Here is an 18,355-nt window from a genome sequence, read left to right as displayed (position 1 = left end):
TAGCCACCTTTTGCTTTGATTACTGCTTTGCACACTCTTGGCATTCTCTTGATGAGCTTCAAGAGGTAGTCACCTGAAATGGTTTTCACTTCACAGGTGTGCCCTGTCAGGTTTAATAAGTGGGATTTCTTGCCTTATAAATGGGGTTGGGACCATCAGTTGCGTTGTGGAGAAGTCAGGTGGATACACAGCTGATAGTCCTACTGAATAGACTGTTAGAATTTGTATTATGGCAAGAAAAAGCAGCTAAGTAAAGAAAAACGAGTGGCCATCATTACTTTAAGAAATGAAGGTCAGTCAGTCCGAAAAATTGGGAAAACCTTGAAAGTGTCCCTAAGTGCAGTCACAAAAACCATCAAGCGCTACAAAGAAACTGGCTCACATGTGGACCACCCCAGGAAAGGAAGACCAAGAGTAACCTCTGCTGCGGAGGATAAGTTCATCCGAGTCACCAGCCTCAGAAATCGCAGGTTAACAGCAGCTCAGATTAGAGACCAGGTCAATGCCACACAGAGTTCTAGCAGCAGACACATCTCTAGAGCAACAAGCAGAAGAGACTTGTTTGGGCTAAAGAACACAAGGAATGGACATTAGACCAGTGGAAATCTGTGCTTTGGTCTGATGAGTCCAAATTTGAGATCTTTGGTTCCAACCACCGTGTCTTTGTGTGACGCAGAAAAGGTGAACGGATGGACTCTACATGCCTGGTTCCCACCGTGAAGCATGGAGGAGGAGGTGTGATGGTGTGGGGGTTCTGTTCTAGTGACACTGTTGGGGATTTATTCAAAATTGAAGGCATACTGAACCAGCATGGCTACCACAACATCTTGCAGCGGCATGCTATTCCATCCAGTTTGCGTTTATTTGGACCATCATTTATTTTTCAACAGGACAATGACCCCAAACACACCTCCAGGCTGTGTAAGGGCTATTTGACCATGAAGGAGAGTGATGGGGTGCTGCGCCAGATGACCTGGCCTCTACTGTCACCGGACCTGAACCCAATCGAGATGGTTTGGGGTGAGCTGGACCGCAGAGTGAAGGCAAAAGGGCCAACAAGTGCTAAGCATCTCTAGGAACTCCTTCAAGACTGTTGGAAGACCATTTCAGGTGACTACCTCTTGAAGCTCATCAAGAGAATGCCAAGAGTGTGCAAAGCAGTTATCAAAGCAAAAGGTGACTACTTTGAAAAACCTAGAATATGACATATTTTCAGTTGTTTCACACTTTTTTGTTATGTATATAATTCCACATGTGTTAATTCATAGTTTTGATGCCTTCAGTGTGAATCTACAATTTTCATAGTCATGAAAATAAAGAAAACTCTTTGAATGAGAAGGTGTGTCCAAACTTTTGGTCTGTACTGTATGTCACACGTACAGTAGTGCAGGTTTTTTAAGTGTATGCGCAAATAAATGACACAAAAAGTCACATGTATTTAGAATGCGCTAACATTATACAGAAGATGTAGAGCAGGTAATGTCGTTGTCACCAGTGGCCATAAAATTACACTCAATGTCACAGATATTTAAGATGCGCAAACATTATACAGGAGATGTAGCACAGGTGTCGCTAAATTACACTGAATGTCACTGATATTTAGGATGCGCAAATGTTATACAGGAGATGTAGATCAGGTAATATCGCTTTCAGCAGCAGCCAAACAATTGTGCTGAATGTCACAGATATTTAGGATGCGCAAATGTAACACAACAGATGTAGCAGAGGTTGTGTCACTGTCAGCAGCGGCCAAACAATTGCATGCAATTTAGCGCAGGTTGCGCTAATAATATATATTGCAGCCAGATAAAACAATAGTCCTTTTGTGGACTTTTGTGTCTCTATCACCTTTCAACACTAAACCTTGCCTAAAAAAAAAAAAATCATGTCCCTACACTATCTGTCCCTTCTGCTGCTGCTCGCCCTAACTAAGACTCAGCCGAACCCAATGACGCGTTCTGGCCAGCCAATCACTGTAATGCCAGTAACCAACATGGCTACGGAATTACAGTGAGTCCCAGTACTACCCTGCACATTTATTAGCAGCATAGCAGCCAACAAACGTGCAGGGAGGAGACTCAAGTCAAAATGGTGTTCGGCCGAGCATGCTAACCCAACTCTAATGCTTTTATCAGTGTCAAGAGTGACCAACAAATTATGATATTCCATCTACCTGGTATACAGATGCATTCTGCAACTGAAACTGACAGTGGTTTGTGCAGCAGTAGATCTAAGACTAAAGGCCTCCATACACTTTAGACCATCATTGACCAAACCTGCTGTTTTTGGTGGCTCTGCCAAACAATGTGATGTGTATGGGGAGCTTCCAACTCTCCCTTGACAGATTATGTCAGAGGAGATAAGGTTGAGCAGGCTGAATTTCAACACTCAATCTTTTTGAGGTTTTTCTTCCCAGTGAAAACACTTACATATGGGTATATGTGAATGTCGGGAGATATAGCTGACAGCTGAGAAAGATTTGGCTGACAACTCTTCAAGGTATAAGACTCTGTACTAGGCTTACAATTTACTAAGCTTACTCGCTGGAGCAGTCCTCAACCTGACCTTGCGTCTGCAGTGGACTATTACCAATGCTAGGGTTCTCTTCTACAAGTGTTATAAGAGTTTTTAAAGTTTTTGTCATGACGCCAGTTGCATTTCAGCAGCAAGGGATTAGATCCCCCTATGTAGAAGGTGATGGAGGACCCCAGGTGTAGGATTGCCAGAGTGGTGAAAGGGTGTAGCGTCCCTTGGGTGTGGCTTTAGCACTTGTCACGGTGCTCCTACCTGGATATCCAGAACCCCAATCGTAGTCGTCCGAAGCAGTGATAAAAGCGTTAACAGTTGAGGGATTTTGTAGAAGAAATGGAGTCTAGACTTTTATTAACGTTGAACACAGCTTTACTTGGCATAAACTTTCATCAAGAAACAGTCTTCCAAACTTTATCTTGGTTATTAGCAGATTTAGGCTTAACTTCTGGCAGGCAAACACAATCAGGTCTGCTATGTCTGTACTCACACAGCTCTGCTATGTTGGCTGGATTAAATAGGAACTTTTCCTTTCTCTTCTGCTGTAACTTATCTTTCTGTAGTCTGACTTGATTTTTATCTGGATCTGTCTCTTTATCTTTGTCTTTAGCTCTGTCTCTCTTTATCTTTATCCAAAGAAACTTTCTTACTGGCTTAAGAGGTACTCTGCTGGTCGACACACAGCTCTCCCCAAGCAGGGGGTAAGCCAGACTGACTCTTGCAGGCTCGTCAAGGAGGGACGAGGGCCTGCTGCTTCCCCTTACAGGGGGTAAGCTACTACGTACAACCTGTCCCCAAGGAGGGGAAGGCTAGACTGCCTTCACTAACACTGAACTCCTCCCTCTCTAGAGAGGGCTGTAATGGAACTAGAATGTTTCACTCCAGGAAAACTAGCTCTGCCAAGATTGTCGCCATCTGCTGGTGAACCAGGCACATTACACTTAAACAGTTATTTGCAAGGAAATATAAATACACATAATGTAGAATATGGCAATAAATATGCAAGATGATACAGGATTACCCAAAGGTGGTAATGCCGCTCTGGGGTGTTATACATCCATCCTTGGTTGGTCCTTATGTGAAGCCAACTGGGTTCTGGAACTCTGAACCAATTCTGGCGATCATTTCTGTAATATCCACATATGAAGAACTATTTATTCCCAATAAAAGACTGCTTCTGGCTCCATGTGGGCATCATTGTGCTTTCTTTTATAGGTATAGATTCTATAGCCAAAAGAAGCATCACCTGAATGAGTCATCTCTTTTTAACCTAATATCCATGGGCACATTTATATTTCGCAGAGTAGGAGATCAAATCTAACTCCCAAAAGTGACATTTTTGCCTTGAGTTTCTCTTGCATTAACTGGTTAACCTGAAGAATTTACAATGCATCTGCAGGGCAAGAGTAACGCAATAAAAAGACGTATACATATATATATATATGTATATATATATGTATATATATATATATATATATATATATATATATATATATAGACTACTGGTAATAGCACTTCATTACATTCTCATACCTATCAGTTCTAACGTAGGATACATGCCAAAATTCATATAACACTCAAGTATTACAGCAATTAGCAAAATTAGCCTGCTCCTGAAACATGTTGTTGACCTATCCTGCCTAATGGAGTTATTAGGACATAATTATGCCAACTAGGTCTCCAACAGCGGCTTTTAGTGAATTAGACATAATTGGGTCACTCTATTTTCTAGCTTTTCATTGAGTACAAACAACAACCTGACCTAATAACGGAAGTAAAACGTCTGCCACTCAGCTGACAACATGAGGGATAAAATGTTCTCTAATTATATCTGTGTAAAATCCTATTTCTACTTTATCCTTCTTATATCATTACAATCTACAGTACGTACAAATCCGTTACCAGGAATTCAAGGAGGAAAATGAAAGTATAATCTATAAGTTATCTATTTTAAAGGGGTTCCCCAGGCATTTTGTCTAATTATAGGGGTTGTCTCACTTCAGCAAATGGCATTTATCATGTAGGAAAAATTAATACAAGCCACTTACTAATGTATTATAATTGTCCATATTGCTTCCTTTGCTGGCTGGATTCATTTTTCCATCACATTACACACTGCTCGTTTCCAGGGGTTATGACCACCCTGTGATCCAGCAGTGGAGGTCATGCTTGCATACTATAGGAACACAGGGAGTCATTTATTTAGAGGAAATATGCCTGTATTAAGCGTATTTCATGCACAGATTACGGTGCAACAACTGATGCCGGGTTATAAAAAGTGGGGGAGGAATGGGATGGGCCAGCAGAAGGTCTAAATGTAAGACAGCTCTGAAGCTGTCTTACATTTAGAACTGGCAAAGGATCTCCGGCCTCTTCACAACTTCGGCGGAACCACCGCCAGCTTAGGGGTTTATTAACCACTTCAGCCCCGCTAGCTGAAACCCCCTTCATGACCAGAGCACTTTTTACACTTCGGCACTACACTCCTTTCACCGTTTATTGCTCGGTCATGCAACTTACCACCCAAATGAATTTTACCTCCTTTTCTTCTCACTAATGGAGCTTTCATTTGGTGGTATTTTATTGCTGCTGACATTTTTACTTTTTTTGTTATTAATCAAAATGTAACGATTTTTTTGCAAAAAAATGACATTTTTCACTTTCAGCTGTAAAATTTTGCAAAAAAAACGACATCCATATATAAATTTTTCGCCAAATTTATTGTTCTACATGTCTTTGATAAAAAAAAAATGTTTGGGCAAAAAAAAAAAATGGTTTGGGTAAAAGTTATAGCGTTTACAAACTATGGTACAAAAATGTGAATTTCCGCTTTTTGAAACAGCTCTGATTTTCTGAGCACCTGTCATGATTCCTGAGGTTCTACAATGCCCAAACAGTAGAAAAACCCCACAAATGACCCCATTTCGGAAAGTAGACACCCTAAGGTATTTGCTGATGGGCATAGGGAGTTCATAGAACTTTTTATTTTTTGTCACAAGTTAGCGGAAAATGATGATGATTTTTTATTTTTTTTTTTTCTTACAAAGTCTCATATTCCACTAACTTGCGACAAAAAATCAAAAATTCTAGGAACTCACCATGCCCCTCACAGAATACCTTGGGGTGTCTTCTTTCCAAAATGGGGTCACTTGTGGCGTAGTTATACTGCCCTGGCAATTTAGGGGCCCTAATGTGTGAGAAGAACTTTGCAATCAAAATGTGTAAAAAATGACCGGTGAAATCCGAAAGGTGCACTTTGGAATATGTGCCCCTTTGCCCACCTTGGCATCAAAAAAGTGTCACACATCTGGTATCGCCGTACTCAGGAGAAGTTGGGGAATGTGTTTTGGGGTGTCATTTTACATATACCCATGCTGGGTGAGAGAAATATCTTGGCAAAAGACAACTTTTCCCATTTTTTTATACAAAGTTGGCATTTGACCAAGATATTTATCTCACCCAGCATGGGTATATGTAAAATGACACCCCAAAACACATTCCCCAACTTCTCCTGAGTACGGCGATACCAGATGTGTCACACTTTTTTGCTGCCAAGGTGGGCAAAGGGGCACATATTCCAAAGTGCACCTTTCGGGTTTCGCACAGTGGCGTCGCCAGGGGGGGGCCAGAGGGGGCCACGGCCCCCCCTACATCAAGCTGTGCCCCCCCCATGTGCCCCCCCAACTAAAATGCCCCCATTTATTTTGGCACTACTAGTACTTGTCTGTGAGTTGTGTTGCCTGCTGTGCTGCTGTGCACTGACTGTACCGGATATCGGACATGCATCTTCATTCACTCACTTGTGGTTTCAGTCTAACTCTCTTCTTCTGTTGTCTCGCTGACTCTCTCCACCCACCGCCGCCGCGTCCTTAGCCCCGCCCCCAGCTCCTCCCCCAGGCCCTGACGAGTTGATCAGTTGAGTCAGACCTCAGACTCAGTGGCACTGCAGACAGCCTGGCTGGAGGTGCTGTGCATAAATCAGCTCAGCTTCTCAGCCTCAGGCTCAGCTGCTGAGTCACTAATTAGATTAATTCATTAGGCGTCGCCGTCTGGGTCTGATTGGCAGCAGTGTGGGCGGCGCTCGTCCTCCTCCGGCGCGTGACGTCACCATGAGCAGCCCGCCCACTGCCTGTAGTCTACCTGCTTAAGCCAGCCAGGCCCAGAAGAGACAGAGACAGAGTGGTGTGGATGGAGTCGGCGTGGCCCACCTTAACCTACACGATTGATATATCGAACAACAGACAGACTGGACTGAGCCTGACTGACTGACCAAAGAGACCAGACCTAGTGGTGAAGAGAACAGGTGAAGGTGTGTAGCAGGAGTCAGGACACAGAGTCAGGTTTACTTAATAATAAGGTACAAATTACTAGTGACTTAGTGGACGTGGCACATGGACTAAGTATCTTTCTATATTTCTATTAGATTAGATCTGAGCTCTGACTGAGTCTGAGAGGAGAGCTGGATGGCGGCTGCCCCTGATTCCCTGAATCTTCCTGATTTAAAAGTTAGAGGTTCTGCACTTTCATTTAACTGATGATCTGTTCTCTGGATAGATCATCAGCTTCTGATCAGCAGGGGTCCGACCCCTGGCACCCCCGCCGATCAGCTGCTTGAGAAGAAGGCTAGAGAAGGCACTGGCGCTCCAGTAGCGCCGCAGCCTTCTCACTGTTTACCGGCCCAGTGATGTCACGAGTTACAACTAATATTAACTAGCGTGGGTGCAGCTAAGGCTGAGTTCACATCAGCGTTCAGCCTTTCCGTTCTCCTGCTCCGTTATAGGAGCAGGAGAACGGAAAGGACAGATTGGGCACATAACTGAGCGGAGCCTACAGACCCCATAGACTATAATGGGGTCCGTTAGGTTTACGCTCAGAAGATGATTTTGGAGCGGAGACAAAAGTCCTGCATGCAGGACTTTTGTCTCCGCTCCAAAATCATTTTCTGAGCGTAAACATAACGGACCCCATTATAGTCTATGGGGTCCGTAGGCTCCGCTCGCCTCAGTTATGTGCCCAATCCGTCCTTTCCGTTCTCCTGCTCCTATAACGGAGCAGGAGAACGGAAAGGCTGAACGCTGATGTGAACGAGGCCTAAGCTCCATTCAAGTGAACAGAGCTTAGCCGCGCTCAGGCTAGTGGATACTAGTTGTGACGTCAGTGGGCTGGCCGTAAACAGTTAGAAGGCTGCGGCGGACCCCCGCCGATCAGAAGCTGATGATCTATCCAGAGTATAGATCATCAGTTAAATGAAAGTGCAGAACCCCATTTAAAGTTACTGTCAGTGCAGCCTGGATGATTACAGTGTTTACTACTTTACCGTTTAGAGAAATCATGTTCAAATGGGAGTGGTGGGAGGGTGGTCTGTGGATATCATGAGTCATTACACTGTTATAGGGGGGAAGGATCTGTGGATGATACTCTTATAGTGTTATAGGGATGGGGTTTGGGGGTCTGTGGATGTCATGACACTGTTACGGGGGGGGGGATCTGTAGATTACACTGTTATAGGGAGGGAGATCTGTAGATGACACGATTATGGGGGGGGGGGGGGATCTGTGCCACTCTGTGGCTGACACTGTTAGGCTCCATTCAGACATCCGTAACAGCAGCAATGTGCGGGTCTCGCATTTTTTTTCGGGAACGGAATTGCGGACCCGGAAGTGCATGTCCGCATTTCCGTATCCGCCAGCACGTTGTGTTGCCCTATAGAAATGAATGGGTCCGCAATTCTATTATGCAAATTTAGGATGTGTGAATGGGGCCTTATAGGGAGAGGGATCCCGGTATGACACTGATATGGGGTGGATCTGTGGATGACACATATCGCATAAGATGCTATAAACGGTGTGTCACCCACAGATCCCCCTCCATAAGTGTCACCCACAGATCCCCCTCCATAAGTGTCACCCACAGATCCCCCTCCATAAGTGTCACCCACAGATCCCCCTCCATAAGTGTCACCCACAGATCCCCCTCCATAAGTGTCACCCACAGATCCTAATGATCTGATGCTCTCAGCATTACTTAATGCTAGGAGCTTCGGTCAGCAGCTGCGGGTGCTTTCCTGAATTCAGCCGCATCACTGCCCTCAGTAAACTACAACTCCTGTTGGCTGTCCACTCCAGGCATGCTGGGAGTTGTAGTTTTGCAATATCTGGAGCTCCACAGTTTGGAGACCACTGCTCTATAAGCTAAAGCAGCAGATGGAAGTCTAACCACTGTGGCCCCCACCAATCCTGAGAATGGGACATAATTGTGCCTGGAGTGAATAGTGGGGACTGCACCTTTGTTTTCTTTACAAATTGCAGTAGGAGGTTATTGTTTTATTCATTATTTTATAGGAATGCACTAAATATATTTTTTAATACTGAGTACAAGTACTTCAGGTGCTCGCTGATAGCGATACTATCGGGTCATGCCATGTGACAAAGAGAAGGGGACTCGACACAGCCAGTAGATGCTGTAATTGTAGTAATTCCAGCATGCCCAGGCAGCTAGGACATGTTGAAATCTGAGTGATTGGTGTTTTTCTTCCCGTTTGCGGTTTTAGGTATTGGGTAAAGTATCGCAGCATTTCTACAGCATACGTGTGTAAATGTATCGTTGTTATAGCTGCCCCCCTACTTTTGTCCTGGCCCCCAGTGTGCCCCCCCAAAATTTGAAAGCTAGAGACGCCACTGGTTTCGCAGGCCATTTTTTACACATTTTGATTGCAAGGTACTTCTCACACATTTGGGCCCCTAAATTGCCAGGGCAGTATAACTACCCCACAAGTGACCCCATTTTGGAAAGAAGACACCCCAAGGTATTCCGTGATGGGCATGGCGAGTTCCTAGAATATTTTTTTTTTTGTCGAACGCACGTGTGGGCGACCGATCAGGCCTGATCGGGCAAACACTGCGTTTTGGGTGGAGGGCGAACTAAAGTGACACTAGTACTATTATAGATCTGACCGTGATCAGTTTTGATCACTTTCAGATACTATAAAAGTACAAATGCTGATTAGCGATACGCTAATCAGCGAATAACGGACTGCGGTGCGGTGGGCTGGGCGCTAACTGATCGCTAACTACCTAACCAAGGGACCTAAACTATACCTAAAACCTAACGGTCAATACCAGTGGAAAAAAAAAGTGACAGTTTGCACTGATCACTTTTTTCCTTTTCACTAGTGATTGACAGGGTCAAGAAGGGGTGATCAAAGGGTTAATTGGGTGCTGGGAGGTGATCTGGGGGCTAAGTGTAGTGTAGTGGGTACTCACAGTGATGTGTGCTCCTCTGCTCCTCTCCTGGAACCAACCGACCAAAAGAAGGAGCAGAGGAGCACAGCAGCCATATAACCCCATCATATTTACTAATATGTGGGGTTAAATGGTTGCTGATTGGGATTTTTGAAAATCATCAACCTGCCAGCCAATGATCGTGGCCGGCAGGTTGATGACGAACTTCTTCTTTGAATTTTGCCGGCCCGCGATGCGCATGCGATGCGCATGAGCAACTACAACAAATGTAATGCCAAACTGCAGTTCCTCTATGTGATGCCTTGGATAGCTTCCACTGGACCCACAGGCTGTGGGTCCAGTGGAAGCTATCCAAGGCATCACAAGGAACTGCAGTTTGGCATTACATTTGTTGTAGTTGCTCATTGTAGATGTAGCAGAGCTGAGTTTGTCACTTGCCTAAGAATGAGGGGGGGGGGGGCAGTTTGTCACTTGCCTAAGACTGAGGGGGGGGCAGTTTGTCACTTGCCTAAGACTGAGGGGGGGGGGGCAGTTTGTCACTTGCCTAAGACTGAGGGGGGGGCAGTTTGTCACTTGCCTAAGACTGAGGGGGGGGGGGCAGTTTGTCACTTGCCTAAGACTGAGGGGGGGGCAGTTTGTCACTTGCCTAAGACTGAGGGGGGGGGGGGGGCAGTTTGTCATTAGCCTAAGGAAGGGCCTCCCACTGTGCACATTAATTCTGGCTTATCAATCGCTGCTGGCCTGCTGCAGTCACATCTGATGAGACTGAAATTTCCTAAGGGGGTATTGACTGGTCTGGGCTTATCACAATCTCACCGGCGCTCTCAATCAGCCACCAGGCAGGTCAGGGGACTCACTCAGGCCAGGGACAGTCACTTACTGGACCAGACCAGGACCCCGATCGGACGGTCCAGTAGTTTATCACTCCGCCGGCGCCACGCTCACCTCAGTATATCAACACAGGATAGGAGAAAAGAGTCACTCGCAAGTTCGCAGCACCTCTGCAGTCTGCACACAGTTTCCTCTTCCTGAACTGAAGCCGCTCCCCCTCCTCACTTCGCCTGCCCTGCACAGTCAGGGCTCACCTCTCAGCCTCCGCTCCGCCCCCTGTGAATCTGATTTCAGTTATCAGCTGCGGGCTGCGTTCTCCTGGCTTGAGGGGGCCCCGTGGGCCCCCCTGACTTAGGGGCCCGGTCGCAATCGCGACCGCTGCGACCCCTATAGCTACGCCAGTGATGGCGGTACAAGGAGCATACAAGGTACAGAGCAGGGGGGAGGCATACAAGGTACAGAGCAGGGGGCGGTATACAAGGTACAGCGCAGGGGGGGGGCATATGCCGTGGGTTACATCGCAGCTCTCAGCTGCTGGGGATACAAGGCAATAGCCCAGGCTCTCTCTGTTGATAATTCGGGCGTCCCGGCACTGCAGCGCCCGCCATACCCGGCGTATAAGATGACCCCCCACTCTAGAAAATATTTTCTAGGGCTCAAAAGTAGTCTTATACGCCAGTATATACAGTAAATGCACGGAGAACCCCTTTAACCGCCTCAGGAAAGCTGCACGCAGGATTGCGTCCTGGCGGCGGCCCTGTTATTCCTCCTGGACGTGCCGGCGTTTCCTCTCTCGAGAGGCGAGATTTCCTGTGAACGCGTTCACAGTTCTCGGAGGTAAACGAGTGCATTTACAGCCTGCCAGCGGCAATCATTCGCTGGCAGGCTGTAGATTCGATTTTTTTTTAACCCCCAAAAAGGTATATTAGACGCTGCTTTGATAACAGCGTCTAATATGCCTGCTACCTGGTCCTCTGGTGGTCCCTTTTGCTTGGATCGACCACCAGAGGACACAGGCAGCTCTGTAAGTAGCACCAAACACCACTACACCCCCCCTGTCACTTATTAACCCCTGATCACCCCATATAGACTCCCTGATCACCCCCCTGTCATTGATCACCCCCCTGTAAGGCTCTATTCAGACGTCCGTATGTGTTTTGCAGATCCGCAAAACACATACGGAGGTCTGAATAGAGCCTTACAGGGGGGTGATCACCCCATATGGACTCCCTGATCACCCCCCTGTCATTGATCACCCCCTGTAAGGCTCCATTTAGACGTCCATATGTGTTTTGCGGATCCGCGGATCCACGGATCCTCAAAACACATACGGACGTCTGAATGGAGCCTTACAGGGGGGTGATCAATGACAGGGGGGTAATCACCCCATATAGACTCCTTGATCACCCCCCTGTCATTGATCAACCCCCTGTAAGTCTCCATTCAGACGTCCGTATGTGTTTTGCGAATCCACGGATCCGCAAAACACGGACACCGGCAATGTGCTTTCCACATTTTGCGGATCCGCACATTGCCAGAACTATATAGAAAATGCCTTTTCTTGTCTGCAATTGCGGACAAGAATAGGACATGTTCTATAGGCTCTACAAAAAACGCAGTGTTCACCCGATCAGGCCTGATCTTGTGCGCACACTTGCGTTCAGTCCGCCCCACCACAGTGACAGAATTTTTTTTTTCTGATCACTGCAAAAACACCGTAAAATCGCTGCAGCGCTATAAAGATCACTTTTGAGGGGCATGGCGAGTTCATAGAAGTTTTTTTGGGGGGGGGGGCACAAGTTAGCGGAAATAGATTTTTTTTGTTTTTTCTTACAAAGTCTCATATTCCACTAACTTGTGACAAAAAATAAAATCTCACATGAACTCACCATACCCCTCACGGAATCCAAATGCGTATTTTTTTTTTTACATTTATATTCCAGACTTCTTCTCATGATTTAGGGCCCCTAAAATGCCAGGGCAGTATAAATACCCCACAAATGACCCCATTTCGGAAAGAAGACACACCAAGGTATTCGCTGAGGGGCATAGTGAGTTCATGAAAGATTGAACTTTTTTTCACAAGTTAGCGGAAAGGGAGACTTTGTGAGAAAAAACAAAACTTCCATGAACTCGCCATGTCCCTCACGGAATACCTTGGGGTGTCTTCTTTCCAAAATGGGGTCACATGTGGGGTATTTATACTGCCCTGGCATTTTAGGGGCCTTAAAGCGTGAGAAGAAGTCTGGAATCCAAATGCCTAAAAATGCCCTCCTAAAAGGTACTCGCACCTAGGCTGCAAAAAAGTGTCACACATGTGGTATCACCGTACTCAGGAGAAGTAGGGCAATGTGTTTTGGGGTGTATTTTTACATATACCCATGCTGGGTGAGAGAAATATCTCTGTCAAATGACAACTTTGTATAAAAAAAAATGGGAAAATTTGTCTTTTACAGAGATATTTCTCTCACCCAACATGGGTATATGTAAAAATACACCCCAAAACACATTGCCCTACTTCTTCTGAGTACGGAGACACCACATGTGTGACACTTTTTTGCAGCCAAGATGCGCAAAGGGGCCCAAATTCCAATGAGTATCTTGAGGGTTTCACAGGGCATTTTTACGCATTTGGATTCCAAACTACTTCTCACGCATTGGGGCCTCTAAAATGCAAGGGCAGTATAAATACCCCACATGTGACACCATTTTGGAAAGAAGACACCCCAAGGTATTCCATGAGGGGTATGGTGAGTTCATGTAAAATTTTATTTTTTGTCACAATTTAGTGGAATATGAGACTTTGTAAGAAAAAAAAATATCATTTTCCACTAACTTGTGCCCAAAAAAATATTCTAGGAACTCACCATGCCCCTCACGGAATACCTTGGGGTGTCTTCTTTCCAAAATGGGGTCACATGTTGGGCATTTATACTGCCCTGGCATTTTAGGGGCCCTAAAGCGTGAGAAGAAGTCTGGAATCCAAATGCCTAAAAATGCCCTCCTAAAAGGAATTTGGGCCCCTTTGCGCACCTAGGCTGCAAAAAAGTGTCACACATGTGGTATCGACGCACTCAGGAGAAGTCGGGCAATGTGTTTTTGGGTGTCTTTTTACATATACCCATGCTGGGTGAGAGAAATATCTCTCTAAAATGACAACTTTGTATAAAAAAAATGGGAAAAGTTGACATTTAGAGAGATATTTCTCTCACCCAGCATGGGTATATGTAAAAATACACCCCAAAACACATTGCCCTACTTCTGAGTACGACGATACCTTATGTGTGACACTTTTTTGCAGCCTAGGTGAGCAAAGGGGCCCAAATTCTAAAGAGCACCTTTAGGATTTCACAGGGCATTTTTTACACATTTGGATTTCAAACTACTTCTCACGCATTAGGGCCCCTAAAATTCCAGGGCAGTATATATACCCCACAAGTGACCCAATTTTGGAAAGAAGACACCCCAAGGTATTCCGTGAGGGGCATGGCGAGTTCATGTAAAATTTTATTTTTGGTCACAAGTTAGTGGAATATGAGACTTTGTAAGAAAAAAAATATATATATCATTTTCTGCTAACTTGTGCCCAAAAAAATAAAAAATCTAGGAACTCACCATGCCCCTCCCGGAATACCTTGGGGTGTCTCCTTTCCAAAATGGGGTCACTTGTGGGGTATTTATACTGCCCTGGCATTTTAGGGGCCCTAATGCGTGAGAAGTAGTTTGAAACCCAAATGTGTAAAAAATGCCCTGTGAAATCCTAAAGGTGTAGAATTTGGACCCCTTTGCCCACCTAGGCTGCAAAAAAGTGTCACACATGTGGTATCGCCGTACTCAGGAGAAGTTGGGCAATGTGTTTTGGCGTGTCTTTTTACATATACCCATGCTGGGTGAGAGAAATAGCTCTGTCAAATGACAAATTTGTATAAAAAAATTGGAAAAGTTGTCTTTTAGAGAGACAGTTCTTGCTCGTCTGCGTACTTTGGAGTTAAGTGTCTTTTTCCTATTTCTAGTTTGTTGTATTCCCCTATCTTTTGGTATTAGGCCTGAAGGAGTCTCCTGTTCCTTCAGCTGGGAAGGAACAGGTCATCTTTTGTCCTGACACTATTTTCCGGGCCCTTTAGGGTCAGATAGGTTCCTGCGTATTAAATTTCCCACCATCGAGGTCTGTTCATACTGAGAGTAGTCAGGGCTCGTTTTAGGGATTCACTAGGTGGTCACCCTTCCCATTTCACTATTTTCCAGGCCTAGTATCTATTCCCTTCCCTCCTGTGTTGGTGTGGAGTTTACCATCCACACCACGCCGTGACATTATCAACCGCCGGTAACTGTAATTTTTTGTTTGTGTTAGTGAAGCGATGGATCCAATCGCTGCACTGGCTAGACAATTTCAGGGTCTGTATTTAGAGGTACCTGACCTCTGCACACAGATCCAGGGATCATAGGCTGCTGCTGCCAGTAGTAGTTACCAGGACTGTCCTGAACCTAAGGTTGCACTTCCGGACAGATTTTCATTTTGTTCAGAGAGTTGTGTAAATTGTACTTTACATTACGTCCGCTCTCATCTGGGGATGAGAGTCAAAAAGTGTGTAATATCATGTTGTTGCTTAAAGGGGACGCTCAGTCTTGTTTTTTTTTTCTACCGACCGGATCACAGTCCCTCCGGTCGGTAGATTAATTTTTCAGAGCTCTAGGTCTTATCTATGATGACCTGGATCGGCTCTCCCTGGCCGAGACGAAGTTACGTGGTTTACAGCAGGAAGAGCGTTTTGCGTAGATCTATTTCTCTGAATTCAGGAGATGGGCTATGGATATGGAGTGGAATGATCCAGCTCTCCTTAGCCAATTCTGTCAAGGATTATCCGAGAGGCTAAAGGACGCGTTGGCCTTTCACGAAAATCCTGAGTCATTGGAAGCAACTATATCCCTCGCTGTAAGTATGGATAGACGCCTGAGAGAGAGATCTAAAGTCCCTCACTCTTGGGACAAACTATCATATAACATGGTGGCTTCATTTGACACGTTGGGTGGAGAGACTCCTTAGTTTATGTCTGGTGATAAACCTATGCAGTTAGAGGGAGTTACCCCTGGGCTTGCTTGCAAGAGTTTTAGTCATAAGAAGGGAGTATGTTTTTTCTGTAGAAAAATGGGACATTTTATTAATGTTTGTCCTTATGTTCAGCGTCAAGGTGAAAACAAACAAAACAAATGTTTAATTCCCATCTTACTCTTTGTGGTGTGGGTGGGGAGTCAGAGAACTTGCTTTTGTCATTTACTGGTAGTACCCGATTTCTCCTGTCTGCCGAGGTGGCGCTAGAGTCCAAAACTGTGGGAATTGAGGTGTTTATTGACAGTGGACCAGGGGTTAACCTAGTTGATGGTCGGTTCGTCCGTTTGCATGGGTTGACAACAAGTGCATTAGAGAAAAATATTTTGGTGTTTGCAATAGACTCTGCACCACTTACTCAGAAATGTTTGTCACAGGTGGTGCAGGACATCTGTTTAAGGGCTCGTTCACACTACCGTGTGAAGCCCGTGCTGTGGACTGCAAATTGCGGTCTGCAATGCAAGGACTCTGACCGTGGCCCAGCTGCATGGGGATCATTGACCCATTAACCTAAATGGGTCTGCGATCTCTCCATTCCTCAAAAAGATACAGCATGTTCTATATTTTTTCAGTGCAGAGGCACAGAATCCCAGAAAGCACTCCGTAGTGCTTTCGTAGTGTTCCGTTCCGCACTGTTCCGCATCTCCGGATTTGATGACCCACTGAAGTGAATGGGTCCTCATCCGTGATTCGGAATGCACACGGAATGGTGCCCATGTATTGCGGATCCGCAAGTGCGGTCCGCAATACGCCAATGGGCAGCACAAGTTCGTGTGAACGAGTCCTAAAAGTGGGTGATTTTCATCAGGAATCCATTTTGTGTTTTGTGCTGGAGGGTCTGCCTGCTCCGTTGGTTCTTGGTTTACCATTGTTGAGCAAATATAATCCTACCGACTGGCAAGCGAGACAGATTCTCGATTGGAGTGATTATTGCATGGACAACTGTCTTAATACATCTCTTTCGGTCTTGACCACTAAAGTTGTTCCCGATTTCATTTCAGTTTTTTCTGATGTATTTTCTGAGAGTGGTTGCCAGTGTTTAACCCTACACTGGGAATATAATTGTCCTATCAATCTTATTCCCGGAGCGAAGTTGCCCAAATCTAGGTTATATAACCTTTCTGAACCCAAAAGAGTGGGCATGCAAGAGTATATTGCCGAGAGTTTGGCTAAGGGACATATTAGGCCTTCCAAGTCCTCAGTGGCAGCAGGGGTATTCTTTGTAAAGAAGAAAGACGGAACTCTTAGGCCATGTCTGGACTTCCGTGAGCTCAATTAGATTACGGTCAGTGATCTGTACCCCCTTCCTTTTGATTACTGACTTGTTTAACCAGATTTTTGGTGCCAAGGTGTTCTCTAAGGGGGATATAATCTGGTCAGGATCAAGGAAGGGGATGAATGGAAGACGGTGTTTAATACTCCATAGGGTCATTTTGAGAGTCAGGTCATGCCATTTGGGTTAACTAATGCTCCTGCAGTTTTCCAGCATTTTGTCAATGATATCTTTAATCATCTGGTGTGGAGGTTTGTTGTTGTGTATCTGGATGACATACTAATTTATTCTCCATATATGGAGACTCATCAGGATCATGTGAGACAGGTGTAACAGATCCTAAGAGATAATAAATTGTATGCTAAGATGGAGAAGTGTGTATTTGCAGTTCAGGAAGTGCAATTCCTGGGTTACTTACTCATCTTCAGGTTTTCATATGTAACCAGAGAAGGTCCGTGTTATGTTGGACTGGGATCGACCCGAACATCTGAAAGCGCTTATGCGTTTTTGGGGGTTTACCAACTACTACCATAAATTCATTTTGAACCACTCGACTTGTGGCTAAACCTTTAACGGACATGACTAGGAAAGGTTCGGATGTCTCAGTCTGGTCTGATGCGACATTACAAGCTTTATCTGTGGTGAAGGAATGTTTTGCTTCTGCTCCTATACTGGTGCAACCCAATGTGTCATGCCCATTCATAGTGCAAGCTGACACATCCGAGGTAGGGGTAGGAGCAGTCTTGTCACAGGGTCCTTCACCTAGTAAATGGCACCCATGTGCATTCTTCTCTAAGAAACTCTCAGCTGCAGAAAGGAATGATGAAGTGGGTAATAGAGAGTTGCTGCCCATTAAATTGGCTTTTGAGGAGTGGCGTCATTGGTTGGAAAGAGCAATCCATCCTTCTACTGTGCTTACTGATCACAAAAATCTGGCTTACCTGGAGTCGGCTAAACGACTGAACCCAAGGCAGGCCAAATCGTTGTTGTTTTGTACCAGATTTAATTTCATCATCACTTATTGCCCTAGGGTTAAGAACGTAAAGGCTGATGCTTTGTCGCGTAGCTTTCCTGGCGGGCAAGTGGGATTTGAAAGATCCTGGTCTGAGATTGTCTGTCTGAAGGGGTAGTTATATCCACCCTATAGCCCAACCTTGAGGCAGAGGTGTTGGAGGCCCAGGGAGATGTACCGGATTCTTGTCCTCCGGGGAGGTTGTTTGCTCCTTCAGAATTACGTCACAAGGTGTTCGAGGAACATGACTGTATGGTTCTCACAGGACACCCTGGAAGCAGGTCCACTCTCCATCTCATCTCTCATAGATTTTGGTGGCCAGAGTTGAGTAAGTGTGTTGAGGACTATGTCTGCTGTAGTAC

The sequence above is a fragment of the Bufo gargarizans genome, chromosome 6, assembly GCF_014858855.1.
Source record: "Bufo gargarizans isolate SCDJY-AF-19 chromosome 6, ASM1485885v1, whole genome shotgun sequence".
NCBI lineage: Eukaryota > Metazoa > Chordata > Amphibia > Anura > Bufonidae > Bufo > Bufo gargarizans.
The sequence above is the reverse complement of the archived record's forward strand: the minus strand, read 5'-3'. Positions refer to the sequence as shown.